General features: G+C 39.6%; 1 long non-coding RNA gene across 1 annotated transcript in view; it reads right to left on the bottom strand.

Moving 5' to 3' along the window:
* LOC311439932 overlaps positions 1-8,239 on the bottom strand; it is a 135,306-nt gene extending 127,067 nt beyond the window's left edge. Inside the window, exon 1 of the long non-coding RNA XR_014695081.1 lies at positions 8,011-8,239. This is a non-coding gene — a long non-coding RNA (uncharacterized lncRNA). The remainder of the gene's footprint in view (positions 1-8,010) is intronic.
* Between the last annotated feature and the right edge of the window lie 18,216 nt (positions 8,240-26,455).

The following is a 26,455-nucleotide window of genomic DNA, read 5'->3' as shown; positions in this document are numbered from 1 at the left end:
ACTGTAATGCTTTCAGACAAAGAACGGTTGAGTAGAGCATTTTCTTGGCAATGGCAGAGTGCTGAGAAGAATTAAAGAAAGTTTCCCAACACTTTCTAGATGCCTAGATTTGTCATTCAGACCATTTTGCTTTCAGTGCTGGATAAAGTACCAACGAATGCAAGGTGTAAAGGTTTCCAACAAACTACAATAACAATTGTGTACAGCGCTGTCATGAATACATAAAGGCAAACCAAATAAATGTAGGGGAAAAACATTCCTGAAATTGTTTCATATGTCATATTGCATTTAAACTAATAGAAGTTGCTGTGGAAAATGCAACTTTTTGTACTCGCATACTGATGTACTCGCATACTGATGGTTATATTACAAGAAAATTCTTTTAGTGAACATATTATATTTTGCCTATTTTATGCAAGCAGTTACACTTATGTTAGATATTTTTAAGTGATTATGTGACCACAAATCATTTTTTGCTTTTGCTTTGATTGCATTAATCAGAAGTCATTTTAATTTAAAGGGAAAGACTCTGACTTCAGACAAAGAGGATACAATTTCTGTCAGCTCAACCATCTAAAATGGAACCTTAAAGCTATGTATTATTCAGCCTGTCATTTCTGTTTACTTCAGTGAAGAAAGTTTTTTGCTCTTTAATCCCATTAGCCCTGGCGAAATCACAGGCTGGAGCCTGCACCATCTGGAGCCAGCCAGAGTTAAATGAGCAGCTCCACTGCGCTGCTCAGTTGTGCAGACCTTTGGACGTGCTGCTGTGCAATTTAAGCAATGTTGATCTTTAATTACTCACACAGAAAGAAAGGAGGGACAACACACGTGGTTTCTACCTTCCCCCCCATCATCTGCAAGCCCTGTTTCTAGGACTGGCAGCTAGAATAAAAAAACTTCCCCACTGAAGGCATTTTCTGTGCCTGGCACAGACAGCATGAACCAGGACTTGCTGCATGCTGAGTCCAAGCTGCAAACCCCAGCAAATCCACCTGTAAATCCACGCCTGACTCTATTGGGACCGTAAGCCCCTAGCTGGTGTGGGTGCCTGTGACCAACAGGATTGCCCTGAGTGGTACTTGGAGCTGGGGAGTGGAGACAATGCAGGTTTTGGAGAGGAAGATCTGTGGATAGTTTTAGAGAAGGTGTGACAGCATGTTAAGCAAGATGCTTCAAAGAACAGCAAAAGCAAAATGCTTTTTACTCTTTCTTCACATTTCTAAGATTTTCAAATGAGGTATAAAAACAACCCACTCTGGTTTCCATAATTATTTTTCTTCCTCCTGTCTTGTCCATTTTTGTCTTCTGAACTGCAAGTGGGGAGAAACCCCCCCAAGATGGTACTGAATGAGAAAGATCAGCAGTGTAGAGAAAGGGCTGATCTACCATGCCATGTCCAGAACTTGTGCTATTTTGTTTCTTAGGGTGATTTAGGTGCCTCTTGCTTTATTTTTTCCCAATCAGTTTTCAGCTCAATTGGCCACTAGTCACTAGAACCTTAGCATATCCTGAGTTAGAAGGGAACCCCAAGGATCATCAAGTCCATCTCCTGGCTCTACACAGGCCCACCCAAAAATCAGACCCTATGCTGAGGGTGTTGCCGTGACCACTGCCCTGGGGAGCCTGTCCCGGTACCTGACCACCTCTGGGTGCAGAACCTTTTCCTCACCCCCAGCCTGACCCTCCCCTGTCCCAGCTTCATGCTGTTCCCTCAGGTCCTGTCACTGTCTCTAGAGAGCAGAGCTCAGCTCCCTCCCTCCCCTCGTGAGGGAGCTGCAGGCCACCATGAGGTCTCCCCTCAGCCTGCTCTTCTCTGGGCTGGACAAACCCAGGGACCTCAGCCGATACTCACACATCTTGGACTCTAGGCCCTTCACCATCTTCACAGCCCTCCTTTGGACACTTTCCAATAGTTTTCTGTCTTTCTTATATTGTGGTGCCCAAAACTGCACACAGTACTGGAGGTGAGGCTGCACCAACACGGAGTAGAACTGGATCTACCAATCCCAATTCTATATCTAGCACTACTGATGAGTTTACTCAATATACATAATAGGCAGCAAAGCTTTCAGTTTCTCTATTTTATCTCCTAATTAAGTCAGTCTGTGTATTTAACCAACTTACATGTATTTATAAGGAAACAGATACATGCTGCCCCTCCTTCCCTGGTAAAATCCAGGCTCTGTCACTTGTATTTGAAATTGTTTCAGCACACTGAGGAAAAAGAAAATCTGCTGAAGTAGGTATTTATATCAAGAGATGAAATATGTAACAGTTTAGCTGTAAGATTTTGGACTTATTTGTCACTTTCGCTACTCTTTTATTCTATGAGCACATAGATTGTTTTGCCATAGTGCGTGACTAAAGTGATTTCATGGCTGTACTGCATCAGAATTATCTTCTCTAAATTGCCAGGTAAGAAACATTGACCTGTGTACAAGCAGATTTCCTATCCCTCTTTTCTTTCCCCTTCACCATCTCTAATGATTCCCTACTTTGCTGTCAGCCATCACCAAATGTCGGAGCAATTTCAAGATGCGAGGGAAAACATTGCAACTTCCTAGGTTTTAATATTCTAAGACTCCCCTGGATGAACCTGTTTGTTTCCATTTTCCACAGTCTCTTCTGGCCTCCCTGAGCTTATATATTGCATTGTTCTTTAGTAGATATCTACCTTAATTCTGATAAAAGGCTTGGATAAATGTGGTCTAGCTCTGATAACTTACAGACTCTTTACAGCTTTTTTAGCCTGTTAAAGTAATGTTAATAAATCTTGTTTCTTTCTTTCTTTTTTTATTTCTTTCTTTTCTTCTGTTTATCTTCTGAGACAAACTCTGAGTCTTTGCTTTACTGAATTTATTCTTCACTGTGTTTACAGATTTTCTTTCCTAAAAGTTTATCCTGATTGTTTTTTGAACATTGGTTCAGAATAAAGAGGAAGAAATAAAACCAGCGTTAGGCTCTTAAACATTTGTTTAGAAATGAAATGTGAGCTTTGAGGTTTAGGCAGTCTGCACAGCACAGTCCTACAGGGTCATGGTGGGACAACAGGAAGGATGCTTTCTGCAGCAAGAGGCTCCTCATGACCAGGCTGCCCCTTCAGCTGTGTCAAGAAGCAACCGAGAAGCAAGTTTCCCTGCTGAGCTGGTGACAGATGTTCTGCATGGCTTATGCCATCAGTAACCATTGACTGGGAACAATTTTATAGTTAAGACTGCAGCTAGCTATCCCAGAAGAATTTCATTTGACATGCATGTCCTCTTTTACCTACTGTATCTGCCTGTTTGCCAAGTGAGAACTACCTATATGAGACTCAGATGTACAAAGGATAGAAGAGTTTTTACTCATCCCTTTAGAGTATTACTAGAGGTATAAGAGGTATTACTTCCTTGATAAAGGCTTTGGGAAATATTTTTCAATAAAGAAGAGGTCTAAGAGCAAGAAGATAGTAAGAGACAAGATGAGAGAAGTAAATATTGCGTGAAATATAGCTGCTTTTGCTTTTTTTTTTTTTTCCTATTGTTATTAGAGGATAGGCTCTTGTTTATATATACATACATCAATAGTATTTCTTTTATCTTTTTAGCACCAGTTACCTGCTGTTAAATGTTTTCTTTGGACTTCAGGAGAATTTGCTCAGTAAATATGGGTCAGAAGACAGTCATTAGCCAGTGAATACACAGATGAGGGGTCTTCCTTGCACAGAGCAGGCTCAACGAGACCTAGAGCTCAGATGCCCACACTGAAAAGCCAACACCACTGAAGGGACAAAATCTCTTCCTGACGGAGGACCATGTCCAAAACTCTAAGTAACCTACTTGTAGTCCAGCAGCTGACTTATTTCAGATGCAGACCATTTCTCTTGTGACAGGTGATCTATGCAAGCAAGTACCAACAATTGTCACAGGACAAGTGATGGATGACTCCACGCCTGCTGTCCAAATTCCCATTTTAGCCCACAGCTTCGTTCAGAGCGGTGTTGTAAATCTGCACAGCTGCAGAGGAGCCTAGGTAGAAAACTTAAAGAAGCTAAAAGGTTTGGCCAATTAGTCTTTAAATAAGCCTTCAAAGACTGGAAAAAGTGTTGGGTGAGACATTAATTTGAAGCAGTTTGATCTATACGTATACACATTGCTGACAGGAAGAAGACAGCAGAGAACTAATAGAAAGGAAAAAATACTAAGCTGAACTGTGGGAAAGGAAACAAGGGTAAAAATGGTATTAATGCAATAAGATCTATCATGCAGAGTTGAAAAGTCAGACTGTGAAAAGCCAATTAGTGCACTGAATATGAAAAGCACAGGAATTAAATATAGGGAGGATCATCAAAGTGAGCTGAAATATAGATGTTCCCAGCATGCAGACATAAAGGAACATCAGTTGAGTACATAAGGAAATGTTTTTAAAAAGAAACGAAATGTACTGAGAATTCGATAAAAACAAGCCCATTTTCTGTAACAAATTGTGGGGAGAGGAGAGTTCTGCAAATTATTACTGAAAAGTATCACCAAACATATCTGTAATTTTTCAGGAGGGAGAGAGATAATACAATAGCAAGCTAACATGCAAATGATAGACTGTGAAATGAACGAATAAAAACTAAATTTCTATATAATGTCTAACACCAACAAGGTACCTTAAAGTTTATTATGTCCTGTGCCGTAAATATCATAACCTAAAAGAACACATCAATAAAGGAAATAGGTTTTTATTTAATGTCTTCCTGTTATTGACATGTTAATGAGCAAACAGTTGAACTCTAGTGTAGTTACTAGAACAAAGAATAAGGACCAGCATCAGTATTCATCTTTTAAATGATCAATAAATGTCTTGAAAATAGTCTCTGATTAAGGAACTGGGTGCTTATTGTGGTCTGAACACACTGAGAAATGCTTTAATATAAATATTGAATTCATGAGTGATTATTCAGTGTTTAGAACAGTCAGCTGCTGACATTTACTCAAAGAGGGTCCAACAGGTTCCTTGGTGTCTTCTCTTACAAAAGGATAAAGGAAAATTGTAGGCAGCATGGGATGTTTTCAAAATATTACAACTGGAAACAAAATATTGCTTGAGTTTCTGAAATGACTTGCAAATTTATGCTTAAAATCTCCATATATCATCAGAAAATACATTGGCAAATATTTACATTGAGCTGCGAGAGCCTTGAATTAAGCAGTACAGGTGCTTCCTGCAGGGAGGTTTGGCATCCACAAGCAGCACTGCCAGCGAGGGCCAGGCCGGCAGCAGCTCTGGCTGCACCTCTGCTCCCAACAGGACCACACACACTGACCTCCACGAGCAGCACGGCGTATGGCAACCAGGAGTTGTGTCGGTCTGTTAGGTAATCTTTGTGGTGTAACAGCCTTCCAGGGGACAGTCATAAAAGATATATGAATTGACAGAACGGACAAAAATCTTTGTGCATGAATTTGCAATTAGTGCTCCAAGCTTACCTATGACTCCATCTGCTGAAATCTTTGTGGAACAATTATGCAAAGGAATTGTCCAAGTAGTCAGAGCAGAGAAGCTTGTAATAAATAAATAAGCTATTAAAGAAACCTTTTTTTCTTTTTTTTTTTTTCTGCCCTCTCTTCTCTCCACTGGTGCATTTTACTCTTCAATGGTTCAGAGACTTTTTCATGTAATATATGTTGGCAATGTACTTTCTAGCCTTGGGGAAATTATTTCTGTGTTATGAATAGCTTAAAGCTGCAATTGAAATTGGTGTGTTTAATATGTGAGAAATACCTGAAAAGTAGAAATTATGGTAGGATGCTCAATCCTTTCTCATTCTGCTTGATATCAGCCTCAAACTTTTTCCCCATGCTTAAAAAAAAAATAAGTCATTTAACACAAGTACCTCATATTTCTTGAAGCAGTCTGTACCTCAAGCAAGTAGCTTGACTCTAATGTAGTCAAGATCGGGGATTGTTGTTGAGCTTAAGTTCATATTTTACTTTAGCCATTACGTCAAAAAGTTCTGCAGTGCATGTGGAAAGTGTGATATGCCTGTCCTTCAGATGAGGATTTGTTCCTTCAAAGAATAAAATTTCTACAGTTTGATGCTAGCTTTGCAGTGTTTATTCACAGTCCTGTAAATACTAAATAGCTATGAAACCTAAGCACACAATCTTTGGGGATGTAAATGCTATCAGAGAGGTTTTGCTCAAGTTTTAAATTAAGACTGGTTTATGTGGCTAAAGTTTGCTATATGTAGCATCTTCCTTCCAAGGCATTACTCTCTAAAAATTTAATTTTCAGTTTTATCATTTGTTTTATATCATTTGTATAATGAAAATAAAAACTTGTTTGGAAGCAAAAGCTATCCTTAAACTTCCAGCTGTAATTCTATAAAAATAAAACCAGTCTTAGTACTGTCTGCAATTACAGGACCAATTATGCTATTAACTTGAACCAAGTATAGAAATAACTTCTCCCGAACTTCTGTTATTAAAGCTGCCAGCACTACTGAAGATAGAATAGTTTCCATAACAAGAAATCAAGAGAAATCAAGAAATCTGCCAGCAGCTTTCTATGCTATTAGGCAGCAGTTAAAATATCAGGTGGCAAGACTCTTCTTATTAGTAAGAAAAAGCAATTAAGTGACAACTACCACCAGGAAAGAAATAATAATAATAATAAATATATATATATATATATATTTTGAGCCATAGACATCTCAGCAAAGCTGAAACAGCAGAAGTTTACTCAATCATCATGCAGCTGCCCATCACTTTATAACAGCATCAGAAGTAACGCAGCCTACAGGATGTCTGTTTGTCCCTACATTGGTCATTTCAAACCAAGACACATCCTCTAAGTGTTGCTACATCCTGGTAACACCTCAGTCTGTGTCTAATGATCTCCAGAAGACATTGTTCCTAATCTGGAACTGACTTGAAAGAGGTGAGTACAACCGTGTACACAGTCCCAGGTATCTCAGAGCCAGTTTTAGTGAAGCTCTCCATTTCAGATGTCCATTGCTGCTGACTGACAATGGCCAACTTCTCAGGAGGCACTCCAGAGCTGAGGAACCTGGCCCCACTCTGTGGGGTGCACTGACCCCACTGAGCATCCTTGTCCCAACACTTCCTAACAAGCAGAAATCACCTATAGCTACTCTAACCAGAGCAATTGTATTTCTTGCTGATCTATCCTCACTCTGATGCATCAGAAATGGTTTTTAAATCCTGGCTGAAAGCTAAAATTGCATCATGAAATATGAGAGAGCTGGCGAGGCATGGTGTGTTGTTCAGCACAACAAACAGGAGGATCGTAATGTGCTGGGTGGTTTAGTTCCAAATGAAAGCAATTCCACGAAGACTCCTTGGACATGTTAATTCTAGCTTTGAGCTAAAAAGACATAAGCTGCAGGTTAATAATGGATATAACCTGAATGGATAAGCAGTGCTGACAGGATGAGCCCTTCTGCAGTTTCACTTTCAAAGTACAATGATGATGCTTGGAGTTGCATGAGGGTCAGCTTTGTCTGGCTGAGAGCTGCCATCCTCGTGCTACCAAACCATTGCTGAAACCTCAAATGTTTGGCTTTGCAACTTCTCAAGGGTTCTTCTAAAGCTGTTGATTAAAGACAGCATTTAAATTCCACCCCATATGTCTTTTAAATTACTCAGTGTGTAAAAATGATACATTTCAAAAATTTCCTATTATTCTGTGACTCTCATTAGCCCATTAAAACCCAACACTACTAATAAACTTATTGTTGGGATTTTTTTTAATTTTCTAAGCAAAATTAGATACATAATGTGTATGTATATACACACATATATATAAGTACACACGTATAATGCATCAGGTGTTTCTGGGAAGGAATAAATTCTCTGTCCTCCTGGAAGTCTATTTTCCTGACTGAATTTTCAGACAGCACTATTTTATTTTTTTCTAAACTCAATATTAAACTCCCTATATTTTACAGAGCAAATAAAAATCCTACCAGATGGCTAGCCAAGGCTATTACACACTGTCATTACTTTCCACACCCACCTGTCCCTCCAGATTAGGAAATATGACTGAAGAGTTGGTTTTCCTCACACGCTCTTTCATTGCAGTGCTGCCAGTGAGCAGATGATGCCTCTCAGTACTCCTCTGCTCCCCCTGAGCACTCTGCTCCTGTTCAGTACCCTTGCTTTGCTCTCCTTTCTCTTTTCTCGGAGAAGAAAAAAGTAAATTACAAAGTATATCTGCTTAGAGCAAAATGAGAGCTGATTGAGAGTGTAATATTTCTCGGTGTGACTAAGATTGCGATATGACAGAACTTGAAGAAAAAATCAGATTTGTGCCCAAAAATAGATGCATGCCAGAGCTATCGTGCTTCTGCAGCCAACTAGAGGTTTCATGTGATCTGATTTATACTGTGTAGCATTCATTTGCAAAATGGACACATAAGTAGTTGTAACCAGTCTCTCAGTAACCTTGCCCAGTTTCTCATAAACCAGCCATTTGCTTCTTCATTCCCAGCTCCTGCCCTCCCTACACCTATTGCTTTGCAGGATGTTGAAGCAGAGCAGCACGCACACATCCAGGACATGAAGAAAAGTCCCTAGTATTCTGCATAGGATCATCAGACACATTGCACATGGATGGGACGCTCCATGTCCTGAGTGGCATCTCACTTGACTCCCAGTTTTGTCTCCCAAGTTGATCAGCAAATTGAGCTGCATCCAGCCCTTTGGTCAGATAATTGGTGTTAATGTGGAGTATGTGCAATTACCCTAAGGCAAATGGCAGATGATTTGAGTTAGCATGTGTTAGCCATCAATAAAAGAAATTGATTTCAAATCATGTCATATTTGTTAGGGCTATGTTCCTGGGCAGCTATTACGGATGCTGTCACCTTCTAATTCATCTTTCATAAGAGTTTAGGGGCTTTCTTCACCTGGCTTGTTTTTCTTATTTGCCCAGATGTACACATAAAATATAATTTAGACCTCCTTTTGCAAAGTACTCTAAATGCTATTCATTAATTTTAGCATGCACAGCTGGGCTGTAAGCCCTGTGAGTGTTATAACTGCTTTAACTTAAATCTTGCTCCACAGAACACAGCTGAGTGCTAACAAACATCACCTGAGCAGCAAACATCAATTCAGCAGAGTCTTTAAGGAAGAATTTGGAGGAATATTTTGCACACAGGAGCAATAAAGGGAGTTCCAACACACATGGTTATTGAGCATCTATCAGTCTTTGAGGGTGTTTGGATCCACTGGGCAGGATGGGGCTTCCTGCAGTGCTTGGGGAGATGTGCCCAATGTGTATTTATTTGTAAATTCAGATAATGGGTTCTACCCTTGAATTTACCACATCACTATGTAGAGATGGTGAAGGACAGGGCCCTTAAATTTTCTAAATGAATTATTTCATTATGTAATTACAGCAGCCCTGAAGTGACTCTGAAAGCTGTAGTCACATGGGAACTGTTTCGCTTAGGGAAAAGGCAAGGACAGATGCTAGTAAGAAAAAAAAAAAAAAAAAAGTGTTTTAAAGACCTCAGATGTGTTTATGGGTGATGAATAATTACAGTAATTTCAAATATTTGTTGTGTTTTTGTCTATATTACAACACTTTTCCAGCTGTTAAGTTCATAAAAATGGAGGGTGAACAACCTCAAATTTGGCCTAATTTTTTTAAAGAACTTTCTTGGATCCAAAGAAATGCAACAGTGTATTTAAATGCAACTTACTTCACAGTAATTAATCTGGTTTTTTTTCACTTTTCACTGTGTTCCCCATTTTTTGGTGCATTTGCATGCTACCACAAAAGCAGGGTGATCACAGGAACATGGGGAAGCAACACGGGTACAGGTTACAGAATGGGCATTCAGCACATACAGCACTTCTATAAACTTTTTGTGGATTCTGGCTACACAGTCTGGTTGAAATTAACCATTAGTTTTTATTTTATTTGTTTTGTTTGTTTGGGTGAGTGTTTTGTTTGTTTGTTTGTGTCATTGACATCACTTTGTTAACTGTCCCAGCCAGTCAAGAGAGCAGAGCTACTGAAACATCTGTTGTATAAACACCGACTCCTGTCCAACCTACAGATCAATCACTGATAATTTTTGTTTTGATTGATTAAATAAAAATTATAGATTAAATAAAATTTTATTGACATAAAAACTAATCGCTGCAGGATATACTACAGATACATTTGCTTGGTGACAATGCCTTGTGTCTGGTTACGTTTTGTGACCTGTTACCCACACTTTAGCATGCTGCTTCAGGTCACAAGCTGAATGAGTCAGGCTGTGAGGCTGTCTGTGCATGCAGCAGCTTCAGGATCATGGCCAGAAGCTCTCGGTCTTCGTTAGGAGACCAGCAGGTGAGGTAGAGTGAGCCACACTGCATGGCTGCTTTGGCAGCATTTGTGTTCTGCAGCCAGCATGTGTGATTAGGAGATGTCAGCTGGGTAACCAGCTTAAATGTGAAATGCATGCAATGTCAGAATTAAAAGAACTATTCCTCCTCTCCCCTCCAACTTAGTTTCTGCATTCCAAACCACTGCTACATGTATACCTTTAAATCAGGGTTACAACAAGTACCTTTCATTTGTGGTTTTTGCCTCAACTATGATCTGTCTGGGCTTGATCATGTTCAGTGGTGATGAATCATAAGCAGTAAAGAACATGGCTTAACTTTCATTGCAAGTATGCCATTTGCATCCAAAGTACTAAGGCACAAGACATTATTTTTGTTTATGAACAGAGCAGATTCATCTGTGAAGAGAGTAAAGTGATAAATAAATACACCATTTCATATCGCCACTCCTAGAGTGACTTTTCAGAACAGAACCGTACTTATCTTGAAAGTATGCCTGCCAAGTAATAAATGTGAAACAATATAATTTTATTTATAGCTGATTAGCTTTTGCTTACCATGGCTAGCTAGCTTAGAGAGTGCCTAGGAGCCAACAACCTGGTCTGGCATTCATCAAGCCCACAGGATGCATTGTCATTGACTTTAACAGGGTAAAAATGGTCCCTTGAAAGCCCTGTGTTTTATAACTTTAAATTGTGCTTTTTTATTCCTTTTCTATCAAAAAGATTTCTTACTTGCACATTTCTGTGAACCCAAAAGTCTTAAGAACAATCATAATGGAGCTAATGCCAGCTGAGTTTAGCGACAGGCACGGCACAAAAGCAATTAAAACCTTGAAGTCTTGAGTAGCTGAGAGAAATGTCTGACTGCCTTTCATGTTCAGAAGGTCACAAAAGTGAATTTGAAGCTGGTATGATAGAACCGAATGGCTTCTAAGTAAGAACCTGACACAGAGTTAGTGGAGTTTGACAGTAAGTGTCAAATAATTTCTGGAGAGCTAGAAATACTCACTCCTAGTTATTTATGAAGAAAAATATCATAAGAATATGGAAGAGCCTTTTCAAAGTTAGACAGAGGAATAAGCTTTAATATTTTAAGTTTATCCATCCAGTAAATACCAAGCAACTTCTAGTGTGGATTTTCTAACCCAGCAGAAGAGGCCAACCCTAGCTCAGTGGAAGATAAAGTGAGTCGAAGAAAATGCTTTTGATAGTAGTAGTGACCTTTCAAGCTCTAAGGATGCTGAAGAAGATAACATCAGCTTTTAGAAACTATTTGAATTCAAAGAAATTGCTGTTACACAAAACCAAGAATTGGCACTACCATTTTTCTATCTTACCCAACCAGGCAATTTAAAGCTGCTATTGCTGTAAAGGGAGCCTTACACCATAAAATCATAAAGCAGTATTCACAGTCTCCCACTAAGGGGGAGGAGGATGGGACATCATGAAAAAACAACCATGGTAAAAGAAGAAACTGTAATCAAGAAGACTTTACACAGGCTGCACCTAATTCTGTGCCATCATCAACCATGAAAGGCCAATAACTGAAGAAGGCTGAAACTTGCAGGGTCTTCTACTCTTCTGTCACCAGTATGCAAGTTTCTCTTTTCTTGTTTCGTTAGTCTAGTAGCCAGGAAAAAGTGAGATGATAGTGATGTTTCCCATGACAGAAGAATGCAATAAAAACCAGTGTAGGCAAGGAAGGGTGGTATCTTCTAAATCATACAAAACAAACAAAAAGTCAATAAGAGGACTCAAGATGCCATTTAGCCCATGCCCTACTTCACATCAGGGATGTGCTTAATCTATCTTCACTTACATCAGTGGAAAGGATCCTTTAATGTCTTCTATGCTTCATCCGTGTCACTCAAGAAACCTCAGAAGAAACAACTGGTTCAATACCTTTCTTCAAATTGAGCAGTTGCACCAATTCTCCTATTAGTTATATATATATTGGTAAACTCTATTAATGATCCTGTAGGTTTAATCCTTGTATTATCTAATAATTTAGCAGGCAAGTTCTGATTAAGTTTAATCACTATTTGTGTTCCCTTGGCTGATTTATTTTTTTTTAATTCTAAATTAAGTAGTACCTAATAACAGCCTCCCTTTTTCTGTCAGTATCCTACAGATCTTAAAGAAGTTCTCCTCAGTACCAAATTACTTTTCTCCATACTAGTGTGAACTAAATGTGGCCTGACACTGAAAAGATTCAAAGACCAAGAATCAAAAATCTCACAGCAAATGCTGAAGAGTACCGTTCTCCTTACCATTGTTAGATTTTTATCCTATGATTCATTTATGTCTGCAAATTGCACAATTTGTGTATGCTTACCTTTTGAAGTGAGGTGCACAATGTACACACATTCCTTGCAGTCGTGGCCTTGATGTCCCAAGTCACTATTAATGAAAGCACGGAAAGAGCAGCTCTGCAAAAGATGTTCCCATGGGCAGATTTGAGGGAAGACAAAGCAGTGTGTTCAGGGATGTGGGGGGTGCTTCTTTCAGTTGTGGGAATTACTCTTATTCCCCTACTCCTCCACAGCCCTCTGGAGATTCCTTCTCCTGAGCTAAGGGCCACCTGAGCCCTAAGCTGGCAGTAGAAGCAGAGTGATAGAAAAAGGTAAATGAATAGGATGAAAGACCAAAATCTGTGGGGAATACCATCACGATATCTCACTGGGAGATTTAAGAGTCGAATTAGGAATTACAAATGTCATTGTTTCCAAATTGCAAAGAAATGCATGGCCTTTATTTTTATTGGTCAGTTGTCTTGGTAGAGAAAACGCATCATACCATAGCAGTGACAGCAAGCAAAACTAAAGTTCTTTTAGGCAGTTCTTTGTGTGTGATTTGAATAACAATAGAGGTTGGACTTTTGACCGATTTCCCTGGGGGGAAAAAAAAAAATCCTAATTACTTGGAAATATAACTGTGATTTGCTTTGGAACTATGCACTGATATAACTGTACAAAAAAAATGTTTTGTTTTGTTTTTAAATAAATAAGTAAATAAAACTTTAGAGGGGAAACAGAGCAGAAAATACTATCTTTTTCAAGATAAATTCATTACAGTCAGCATTTAGAAATTGAACGTCTAAACACTTTTGCTATAGTGATATATATCGATGTTTGTTTGCTCCTTGTATCGATTTTTGTCCTTTTTCTGTAAGCTGTGTAGATTGCAACACTTAAGAGACATATTTTATATATGGATGCAGGAAAGAGATTTATATGTATTTATATCCTTGGCTTTTAATCATTTTCTTATTAAAACACTGACCAGGATTTTCTGTGGACAGCTATGTGCTTTGCTTTTAAAGATAAGACAATTGTATTAGCTGCCTTCCGGTATTCATAATTACTCCTTTTAATAGCTAAATATACAAGGGCAGATGGGCATTTCCAGTCTCAGGATAGAGCCTATTACAGGTACCATGCTAAGCCAAGTTCAGAGCCTAGTAAAAGCTGATGATTTAATGAAGTGTACTTTCTGATTTTATAATATCTAGTTTTCAAATAATGATGTTTAAAATGAAGAGACGTCATCAAGCAGCTGAACATTGAAGCATATACCCTGTATTCTGCTTAGAAACATTCAGATTTGCTGTTGTATTCCAAGGTCATTTATTGTCTGAGTATGCCTGCTCCATGGTTAAACTAGGCAGAGAGCTCCCCAGTGTTCCTGAGCAGTGTCTGTCCTTGTTTTGGTCACAGCGGGGCTGGACACAGGCTTTCTTGTTTCCTTTTTTCTTTCTTCAATTGCTTGCTGTAGTTGTTTAGATCTGTTCGTGCTGTCGGTGGCAGAGTATGAGAAATGAAGCTCAATAGGTGGTAGGATTGCTAGTGGCAGCCTATCTGTTATCATTAGCTAGTAGAAGGAAAACAATGTTCAAATAATTTTTTTAAAAAATAGCAACTGATGGGTCTCTAATCTCCGTACATGGCATAGTTCTTAGTTTAAACAAAGCCTCACAGTAACTCTCCATCAATTTTCTTTTCCTGAAGTACATTCAGAGGATAGAATACATAGCTGAAGGTTTGCTAAAATTGTATTTATTTGTTATCTATTTAGAACAAAAAGAGAGAGTGTGACTCCCTTCATTCATTCCAGCGTAATTCAAGAGGAATGCAGCGATTCCCACTGAGTTACACCAGGCTGAGACCAAAGACATACAATAAACCCATAAGTATTTAGCACATCGATACTAAAATCAGCCTGAAAGGAATTTTAGTGATGCTAATAAAAGACACTGGGTCCCTCCATCACAACTTGAAGCCTAGACCCAAAAATGCAAATGTAACTAGCCATCCAGGACAGATTTTTTTACTCTGAATGAAACACTGTTTGGGCTAAACAGTAATGGGAAAGCGTTTTGCCATTTGACACTTGTATCAAGTGGTATCACTTGCTGACAGAACTGAACAGCAAACTGACTGCAGAAGAATCATGAGACAGACTCTTGCCTTTATTTTCCTTTTGTTCTTAAATGTAGTCTTTCTAAAGGAGCAAATGCTTCATATACTGTATCTGCTTTTGGTAGGTACTGCAAACAACAAACGCTGCCTTTGTGACAGTGTAAGAAGAAAATGCAGAACCAAATCAGCACATACATGTACATGTGGGACAGTTTATGGACTTGCACACAAATTGCCTATAAATAAATCACAGTGACTTGAAGATGGAGCTAACTGAGGACTAAGAAGCTGGCACATAGTAATGGTGCTGTATTGACTTCAGAGCCATAAGCTAAAGACCGATTCCAGATGAGAAGTCATCCCTATCGGTTTTAATTATGTTATTTGTATAATTAGGACCCGAGGAAATGGCTTGAAGTGGTGATAGGGACAGTTCAGGCTGAATATCAGGAAAAGGTTTTTCACCTAGAGGGTGGTTGGGCACTGGGACAGGCTCCCCAGGGCAGTGGTCACTGCACTGAGCCTGCCAGAGTTCAAGAAACATTTGTAAAACTCTCTCAGACACAGGGTCTGATTTTTGGGTGGTTCTTTGGGGACCCAGGAGACCTCAGTGATCTTTGTGATTCCCTTCCAACTCAGGATATTTTATGATTCTATGAATAACCCATGCAATTGCAGTAAAGTGAGCAGTAGAAGTAAACAAATCAAAATTATTTTGGGAGTGAGCCATTACTCCATAATTTTCAAGCTGAATCCCAAACTCTTGATGCCACTATGCAAATTGCCAAAGTCACCTATGAATCCAGACTGGCAAAGCAGCAGGCTATTAATTCAGTCTTGCTTCCCTTGCAAAGTCCACTGCAGCTGCAAATCCACTACTGAAAACTTCTCCCCACTCCTGGATTCATTAGTATGCTGCTCTGGTTTAAATGTCAGCAGCAGAACATGTAGTATATGATGAGTTTAGAGAGAATTTCAGAGAGTAAACTAAAATGAGCCATCGTGGGTGGCATGTGATTGCTGTGAGTGTGACAAACATTCATTATAGCAATTCACTAGCTCCCCAAATACCTCCCCCCCAAATTTTAATGACACAAATGTACATCAGCATAATTATCCAGGATATTTTGCTATAACCATTTCATCTTAATCTCTTCTTATATCATATTGTCTCAGTTTGGGGGCAGCTTCATATTTTTTCATGTTCTGGGACTAAATAATGCCTTCTTAATACTGAAAAATTAACCTAAATTCTTAACACCTCAGAATAACTGCAGCGGGATAACTGAGCTGCCTAAAATTGTTCCTGAATGAGGAAACCTTACATTTTATTCACACTAATCTCGTTGATAATCTTGCCACTGACTTCCCCAGGTATAGGCTGTGGTAGCATAAAGAAGCAGTTGGCATACAGCCAGTGTACAACCTTGCAGTCAACCATGTAACAGACACCTAAACCAAAAAGACCACCACCAACAACAAAAATTATTCAGACTAAAAACAGAGCCTCAAAACATCTGCACATTCTGTAACAAACTTAAGACCTTGAGTAGTAACATGTTGGAAGCAGAAATTATTACAACGCCCAAACCAAGCATGGATTATGCACTGGAGTAGGGAGTTTTTGTGTGTGTGTTTTCTTGCAAGGAAGAGAATGAAACACAGCTGACTTTGGAGAACCAAAGAGACATTTCTGGGACAGATTGGAATTGCCATCTGGGCAGCCGCCAGGCAAAGCACTCCCCATGTGGATTGATCCATTTTACTACAAAGAGACCACTGAAATCAGGATGGTTGTTAGTGGAATAAATGCGATTCTTATGACCAGTGAAAGCAGCCTGGCATATGGTGATTGATGGAAGTGCATGATGGATATTGGAGTTCAGATTGTCCTTGGGATTCATAGAGCCATGGGCTGTAAAGCCAGAAGGATTATCATCACTTTGGTGTAGGCTGTAGGATTCCTCTGGTTTTAACTAAGCCTTTCCTTCACAAATGACACCTGACATTGACTTTTAGGTTGCCCTCAGAGGAAAATCTCCACCAATACTTAAAATATCATTCCAGTGTTCAAATATAACTTGTTAACACTGTACCTCTTACTTCAGTCTGGCTTTGACTCCAACTGGCCTAATGCTCTTTAGCAGGTGACAACATTCTCATCTCCTCTTCAGTTTTAAGATGTAGTATTAGAGTCATTTCACAGGGTTGGAACTAGATGATCTTTAAGATCCCTTCCATCCCAAGCCATTCTATGATTCTATGATTCCATCATGTATCCAAAGCCTTCTACACATCTATCAGAAGCAAAGCAGGCCTGTGAATGTAGTGCCACACCAGGGTGCTGTCAGTGCATGGTGAGGGCTGGCTGTTCCCTAAAGGACAGGGAGCCAGGGGGATCCCAGGGTTGGCAGGGCAAAGGCATCACTGGCCATTGCCTACCCACAGAACCTAAGCAAAGCAGACCCAGCGATGGTCCAACCTAGAGGTCCTACTAGGCAGTATCATGGTGATAAGGCACGTCCCAGGTCCAGCAGGGATCAGGTCAGGATCATGTCTAGTGCTTGCTAGGAAGGTCCATCAAGACAAGACAGGGCAGGGGTCAAAATAGAGAGCAAGCCCATGAGTGGCATCCATGACTGGATCAAGGAGCTCCATGGCCCAACAGGGGTTGTGGCCGAGCTGAAGAGCAGCACTCTTGTAGGATTGTCCAGGCAGGAGGTGATGTGCCCCATCTGAGCTTAAATAGTGTCCCTGATGCACTAAGTTCTTGTCTGAAAGTGGAATTCTTGCTCCTTTTTAACCATAATGACTGAAAAATATATTTTGGCTAAATTTCTTTTCAGAGCTTCATTTATAAAGGAACTTGATGGCAGTGTAAAATTACTTAATTCTTCCTTGTATACATAGATTGGGTTTAAATGGTTTAGATTGTCAGTTCTGTCACAACCACTTTGTATAGATGAGTTTATAGTTTTATGATTCAGCTGTGCTGGAGAGAAAATATGATGCTGAGCTGACTAGTAATAGTAGAAGCTGTACGTTACTCATCAGTGTAAATGTATTTGGGTAACAATTTTTTCAAGATGATTTGAGGATTTTATTCTAATTCTTTAGATATGTTTTAATGAGGTATTTTGAATGAAGTTCAATTATAGTGCACATTGAGCTTGCTATCTTAATTAGACTAATTGCATTTATTTCATATAAATGTTTTAGATTTAATTTTATACTTTCTGCAAGAATACATTGTAACTACTACATCTAAGTCTTATGAGATAATAGAAAAGTCACAATTTCATGTTCTGCATCAGATATAAATGGACCTGTCATGCAATATTAGATTTCTGTCAAAAAAAAAAAAAAAAAACACACACACACACAAAAAAAAATGTAGTGATTGATGGGCACATAACTGAGTGAGGATTTCCATGAATAATGTTAGTTACACAACATGCCAAAAGACAGAGTTACCAAAGGGAATGATTTTATGATTAGATGTAAATTGTAATCACGACCAGTATAGTTCTAGGAATTAAATGCTGTTAAGTGTAGGAATTAAGAAAAAGGATAACGGCTCTCATTTCAAACAGTTTTGTTTTTCTTGGCATCTTATTTTATGGCAGCTGTCCTGCCTATATTTATTGATTTATTTATTTTTTAAATTGACAAAACAAAAATCTCATTAAAACAAAATCCTGCCTGTGCTGCTGAAAATACTACATGTTATTAAATCTGAGAGAATTTTTTAAATCTCATTTATTTTTCAGTAATTTACCGTGCATACAATAGATGTCTTGGGCAATAAAAATGTCAAAAATGTCTGTAGTCACTTCATTTTCTGAGATGTCATGTTTTAACGGGGTTTTGTAACATGAAGTGCTGAAAGAGGTTTGTAGGCAAATGTTTAATTCATTTAATTTCAACAAAATGAAAAAAAAAAAAAAAAAAAAAAACCACAGTAAAAGACTTTAATCAATATTTGAGCCTGTAAAAATGTGTTCTACCTTCCCCTCCAAAAAAAAAACTAAATTATCTGACAACATTAATAGAGGCAACTGAAGTGTTGAAGAGGGAAAACCTTTGAAATTAGGTTTTAGTGGCAGATATAACAGAATAACTAACACAGTCCTTCCAAGCATAATATTCTAGCAGCCAGCACAAGCCTGTGAAAGGACATGGAAATTCAACCTAAGTCCAAGCCCAAGGCTGTGTAAACTCCCAGTAGGCCTCTGAACAACAAGATATCTGCGGGATACCTGCAAATGGTCTAAGACAACTTTATCATGTCCTTTTTTCTCATCTTTCACATCCCTCAAGTAGTCACCAGACCAAGCTGTCAGTGGTGGGTGCTGGAACAGGCTCACTAAGGAAATGGTCACAGCACCAAGCCTGACAGAGTTCAAGAAATATGATTGTATTTTAGGTGGTCCAGTTTGGAGCCAGGAGTTGGTCTTTTCCAGCTCAGGCTATTCTGTGATTCTTTGATTCTAAGTGCAGGAGGACAGTAGTCACCTCCCTTCTAGAGGCTGCAACCTGGCTCAAGGGAAAGAGCTTTAAGATCCAACCCTGTGAACATTTCAGTGACAGAAAATATGAATCGACTGTAAATCATGGGCAATATTATTCTGTGTGCTCAGAGGAGGGACTGCAGTGAGTTGTTTTCAGGTACGCTACTTGACTTTCTTCTTATAGTTCCTTCTTTATAGAGTTAAAGCTAAAAGAGAAAAAATGTCAGTTTTTGGTTTCACGTCTCACACACAAATTAATGATTTTACTACAAGGTCAACACTGCGTGCAATGTTCTCCCATGGATTGCCTGCACTTGCTGATAATTCATTCATTTTCTGGCTCATCACCTTTCCCTTCCAAGGGATTAAATGGCCCTCACATCTCCTCAAGAAGTATGACAGAGCTTGATTGCAAAGGGATGACAAGAAGGATGTATGGATTGAATTTCTGCATGTCTCTTGTCTTTGCTTCTCTTATTTCTGTGCTCCTCGACAGGAACACACACACACACACACAAAGAAAAAAAAATTGCTGTCAGTGAAAATGGGTATGACGAGAGCAGGATAGCCCCACTGGGAAATTTTCTATCATTCTTTAGCTCTCTTCCTAAAACAAGAGCATTTGTTACAGGCGTTATTATTTTATTTCACCTCCTTTATTTCTTTTTTAGATTATTTAATATTAATAAACACAGCAGTTCATCTTTATGTCTTGGGTCCTATAAGGAGGGACTGGTCTTGCACAGTTATTCTCACATACAGGCAGAACTTTTGGACATCCAAAACTTCTGTTCCAAGAGGGGATGGACATGGACAGAGGGGCAGGAAGTTTTAAGCAGAACTTGCTCTACAAAGCATGGCAGGTCAGACCTGAAGTCCTGCCAAAGCAGGATGAACTCCTCAACGGCGTTGTCAGTGTTGTGGGAAGACAGAATTAAGCCAGATTCTGCGCTGCGTATTTATGGTCAATATCCCAGTACATTATATTACAGGGTCATCAGAAGCCTCAAAACCTGCTCAGCCCTTGTGGAGGGGAGCACCAGAGGCATCAAACCACCCTCTGCCCCATCTTGCAGGCATGGATGCCTTCCTAGCCATGTGGAGGTTGGAGACATGCGGGCAGGGCTGTGGAGGCAGCAGGTGGGGCTGGAACCACGCAGCCACCAGGCTGCAGGAGGCTGCTGTAATTTAAACGAGCTCCTAAGGATGGGGTTCTGCAGGGCTAAGGGCTCGAGGTCATGAAGGAAAAGAGATTCTTTAAAGCCATTTTATTTCTCTCTGTGCTGTGCTCTCCCACAATTCAGCCCACAGCACTGTGAGCCAGCAGGCCAGGGCCCTGGGTGCCTCTGCGAGGTGTGCGCCTGCCTGCGAGCTACAGCAGGCTGTGACCAGCTCCAGAGCCTGCCCACAGCTCCACAGAGTGAGGGAAATGGCCACCAAAAAACACTGGCTATACACCTGGAGTTTTGTGAGTGATCTGAAATCGTCAGAAGCCAACAGTAGAGATCAAACAGAGCAACGAGCACCCCAAATGATGCTGGTTACACAAGTCACTTCCTCACAGGCCTACCCACGCCACCTTCACATCATGTTGGTGCCCACTGCACGCCCATCTCCTCCACTACTAACTAGGCAGCAAGTACTGCTTTTCTGCCAAGAAGGAGTGAAAGGCAGTGCCCTGTCTGTGCTTGAGGGCATAGCTCAACGCACAGCTATGTTTAAGCTATTTCATATTTTTGCATTTTGCACCGTATTCTGCACTCACAGCACTCGAGGCATCAAGGTCTCTTTTTTTGAAGGGAAGGGTATCTCATGAACACAATCCCTGCTTGAGAGAAAAGCATTGTCATTATCTTTTATTAAGAATGCTATTTAGAATCAGCCTCTTGTGTACATTAATAATGACACACTTAATGAATCTGGAAACTCGTTGCTTAGAGGTAATGGATTCAGGGTTAATATTAGCATGTTACAGCTTTGGGTAAAATGCAAGCGAGGGCCTTGCCAAGAAAAACACGAGGTTTGCTTTTATTGCTGGCAGGCATTGTTCGAGCTCCACCGTTACAGCTGGAGTTCAGCAGAAAGCTTAGCCTCAAGTCTTTAATTCCTTGCTGTGCTGGAGGCGAAGGCTGACATAATCTGCATTGAAATTCTCTTACTAGAGACAATTTTAAGAAATTCTTCTGCTCTTTTCCTTCTGAAGGAGCTTTCTTTTTGAGACTCAGCATGGAAAAGTCAAAGATTGGGTCTAGATTTCATTGTTTGAAAGTGCACACAAGGTTAAGAAATGAGAAATTTATTATCTTTGTGTTCCAGGTTGCCACTGGCACCTGGAGTTTATCACCAGGTAATGGGGAAACTTGGATGGGAACACTCTTTTCCACCAGAAAGCCCTTGTCAAAATACTGGAAGCATATTTTTGAGCCAAATGTGGTTGTGTACCATCAAATGTTGCATGAGGGATGAAAGAGACTGTACTGTTCTTGTTTGCCCTAAAAGCTGCATGAATGACTGATATGGTTTAAAAGACATTTAGACCAGACATTTTTTCCCCTCTGTATTCCAATGGTTTTTTTCAATCACTCCCTTAGGTGCCTCAAAATACATTGATCCAGAGAGCTGTGTGCTTCACACAGACCTCAAACACATCTACCTTGTCTGCATAGCTCTGGAGGCAAGGTGTTGGGGAGCTCCCTAACAAATCTCAGTGATTGGTGTATATTCATTGCATCTGAAACCTGCTATACTCCTAAGGGAACTGCTCTCAAAGATGGCAAGCCATCTGTCTCTGCTTCTGGTGTTTTTTCTGTTTCCACATCCATATGTTAAGTTATAAATAATGTTTTCAATTCAAAGGCCTAATTTGGTCTGTAAATTGTAGATTTGTAAAGATCAAATCTAGTTTAAGCCAGACAGTGAAGCTTTTTCCTTCACTGTTTGCTGACAGGAAATCTTTCCTCATATGATTAATGACTTGCATGTTGCTGCCCCAGAATTTGAATTTAGTATGGTATATTTTATTGCCACCAACTCTCATCTCTGGACTCCTGTTTTTTCCATCCAGATCCTTGATCACTTACAGTAGACATTCTGCTGCATAGGCCTCTCTCCCAGGGAAATTTCTATTATAATAAATGAGATAAATGTGGGCAGTGTAAACAAAATGTTGCAAAACATTGCTTCAATTAGCAAAGTGCTGCAAGAATGCACTGGAGAGTCTGTGCTATAGAGGCAGACACCAGGAATGAATAGCAATAAAAAGAAAATATTATTTAATTTTTCTGCAGGCACACTGTGTGTGGGCAGAGCTGAGTCCATATTGCAGTCAAAATGCCTGACTCTGCAACCAAGAAGAAATGAATTCAGACAAGATGCTGCAGTTCTGCTCCAGGCAGGACAGGCTTCTTGAATTTTGCATTGGTAGGTTAAAAGCATAAGAAGCCCAGAGCATAAGGAATTGTTGGGCCCTCAGCAGAAAGCGGGGCAGAGAGCAAAGCATATAATCTCAGACACTTGCTTTTGGCAGCCTGAGGAGATACTGCATTTAGTGATGGCAGAAATATCTGTGGGGATGGGATCATCACAGAGGAACCCTTCTGAAGCTGTTGTCACCTTTCAGGGTGCTGTGGGTATGGGGACAACATAGTGCTGTGAGCTGGCACCCCAGCTTTTCCACCATAAGTGTCCTCAAAGTGAGGCCCAAAGGTCCATCCACCAACATCCATCCATCCAAGAGCTTCTCAACCACAGGAGGATGGTCCTGGTTCATACAGGGACTGGTTTTCTGTAAAGGGTTTGGAATTTTTACCCCCAAATCTATTCTGTGTATTTATTTTCTTAACAATTTTCAGAGGTTAAAGTTGCATGAACTTTCCTTTTATTTATTTGTTTGTTTGTTTGTTTTTCCAGTCAGCTTCAATTTTAAATGAATTGGGTGAACCGGTGAAAGTATAGGATCTTTCAAGGATCTTCTTGGGGCTCTGGCTGATATTCTATATACATATACGATAACAGTATTCTGTTATTATATTGTATATATATAATTCATTTTTCATATGTATATATAGACTTATTGAACTGAATATAGGTTCATTAAATATATATATATATAGGCTCATTAAATCTGTGCCTTTGTGAAACACATTTGTCCTTACTAACTACTTCTGGAGCTTCACTGTTGACCAAGCACAATTCCTGCAGTGGTGTTAGCCTACAAATTATTTTAACTTGTAGTTAGCTGAGCTGTAATTGCTTATCCTCAGTGCTTCCAGTCCAACATCTGATATGATTAGCTCTGCCATTAATTATCTTGTACTTTAACTATAAACCTCCTGCTGAAAACCAAGGAAAGGTCAATGCATATATATATATATATATATATATATATATGTATATATATATATAAAAGTACCTAATGAGATAGATTTATTAGCAAATTAGGCACAATGTGTGTTCAGCACACACGTGCGCATGCAGTCTGAATGCAGTCTGAAGGATTTTAATGGTGTGCTGATGATACCTGTTGTTTTGCTAAGGACATATGCTGGCATATATAACAGATACATAACGGGATACTGTCTAGCTCAAACCTCCCAGATATTTCAGTAAACCTGATTAAACTATGGAAGTGATATTTGATAAGCAGTCCATTTGGCACAATTACTGGTCAAATACTTGACTAGATGTTGTTAGATATTGTGTTGGAAGTGTTGGTTGTTTTGTTTGGTTTGATTTTTTTTAAACTCTTGCATCAGTTGTTTTTGTTTTGTTTTGTTTTTAAAGTCTTGCACCAGATCTGCCCTGTTGCGCCTTCATCAAAAGAGGAGTAAGAGTTTGCTTTTGGTAGGATGTCCTCTGGTTTTGTCCATAGCTATTCACTGACTTCAACTCTTACGTACAACTGTTTTTTAATTGTTTAAATTTGAATTGAAGAGAAACAAATTTTCAAAAAATAAATAAATAAAAGTGCTGTTGCAAAATTGAAATAAGCACACGTGGCTCTGAAAGCCCCTGTGTCCCTGACCTGGGTTCTCAGGAGAAGAGGCATGGGAGCACCTATGGGGAGAGGGGACAGGTCTGTTAACTGGAGCAGTTCAGTTTCCCTACATAAGGTAATGGTTGCTCCAGGAAGCCATATTTTCAGTCAGGAATAAAATATCCCTGTTTACTGAGGCTGTGTGAGAGCAGCAGGTTCACTGCTTCCTTTCTAATCCTCCTTCATTGGATGAAGCGAGAGGAGAAGCAATAAGACACTATCCTGGAAGAGTTTAATAACAACAACAACAACAAATATATATATATATACATATATAGGTAATTAGGTCAGCTGTAATGATGTAGATAAAATATGTCTTAGAATTTTACTGTGGACGTTAGATTCATATATTTTTCATGAGTGGTTTACCTGTGCATCTGTGCTTATCATCTAAGCACCATGAAGTCCCACCGGACTAGGTCTTTTGTGCATATAATCTTCCAACATACCAAAGCTCATTAAATATGTGGTTCAAAGTAATTTAATTTAATCTTTTTTCCACATTTTGACATATTTATTAGGAAGACAAGAAGAAAGAAAAAGCATTCTGTGATTGCCTGATGTCTGCGGGACCTAGTGCTGCTCTGTCCTTCATTTTCAGTACCAAACTTGTGGACCGTGGGCTAAGGAGGTTTTAAGGTTGTAGCTTGGTAAAAAATATATATATATAATTTTCTCATATAATAGTATTATATAGAGGTCACACATGCACACACATGTGTATGTAATGAAGATTTATATATGTATATATGCATTTATATCTGTTAGTTCATACAGTCGCTGTCTCAGTTCAGTTACTAGTTTCTGTTCGGATCTCTGGTTTTTGGTTTTGTCAGGCATTGCCGTTTTCTAAGTGGGTTATCTCTTTAGAGAATTTCACAAATCATTCAGCAGGAGATGTCATTACATTTCAATCAATAGTGAAACTTGTGCCACGATCCCATTAGCAAAGGATCTTCCAGTGCCTCAAAGCACATACATTTGTATAAAGGACGGTCTGAAAAACAAATCTAATCTTGTTTATTGACAGGGCCCAATACTGAAAAAATGGTCTCTTAACAAATCACTTAGCCAAAACGTTCTGCAGAAATAGTGCCACCTCCATGAAGGATCTTTTTAGGTTATTTGCTTCTACTCTATGGCTGCAACTCTAATTTTTCACTCGGCAGCACCGTCGTTATTTTCTCCACATGGAGCTTCCGCAGAGAAGCTGAGGGGGAAAAAAGAGAGAAAGTGTTTGTCATGAAATGGCTGCGCTCCCCTTTCCCTGAGGCTGCCTACATTGTATCGGCAGAAACGAGCGAGCTGCTTCTCCCTCAGTTCCCTTCCACAGCTTCCATCCCACTTTGCCTGAGAGAGCCTCCCCGAAGGCCGCTGGGGCTCAGGCTTACTGCTCAGAAATTCATCGCTGTATTTTCTTTGCCCTTTGTACAGATGGAAAAACTGGGGAAAGGACGATCATACCCGAATGTGGGCAGAGAAAATCATGAAGCCCAGGAGCTACAAACAGATGAATAACTAAACGCTTCACAGTACCCAGAACGAGCCTTGGCATAGGAAAATGTGACTTCTGCCTACGGTTAAGCAAGCTCCTTCTGGATAAGCTCAGGAGCAGTTTCTGAATCAACCCTTTCCCTACTCACACACTCAGAGCAGTCTGGAGCATAATTATGGTTTGGTTGCTTTTATGAGGCCATTTTAACAAGCTTACGTTAAAAGTTATCTGAAGATTTCTGTGGCAGAAAGAGACGTACAAGGTCAACTACTTTTTCTCTTCTCAGACCTTTGTTCTCCATTACCATGCCTTAAATAGACACACTTCACTTCTGATCACCTGAATTTGTATGGATCTGAAGCTGGTTTATTGACGTATAAAAGATCCTTCTTCTTTTATAGCCTTCATACATAAAGGAAGCTTCGAGAGTCCTCGATTTTGAAAGTCATCAAGCTAAAAGCACCATTCCTCACGCACGGTGGTGAGAGCAGCTCTTTATCTTCAAGGTGCATTTTACGGGGCTCTCACGCACTCCAGGCAGCTTCGACAAAAAGCGATGCCGCAAGCAAGGATTGTGCTAGTGATCAGCTCTGCTCAGCTCATTGAAATTTTTCAGAAATAAAACAAATATTTGTTCTTTGGGATTTGCAACCAAGG

The sequence above is a fragment of the Aythya ferina genome, assembly GCF_964211825.1.
Source record: "Aythya ferina genome assembly, chromosome: 7".
Lineage (NCBI taxonomy): Eukaryota > Metazoa > Chordata > Aves > Anseriformes > Anatidae > Aythya > Aythya ferina.
The sequence above is the reverse complement of the archived record's forward strand: the minus strand, read 5'-3'. Positions and strand labels throughout refer to the sequence as shown.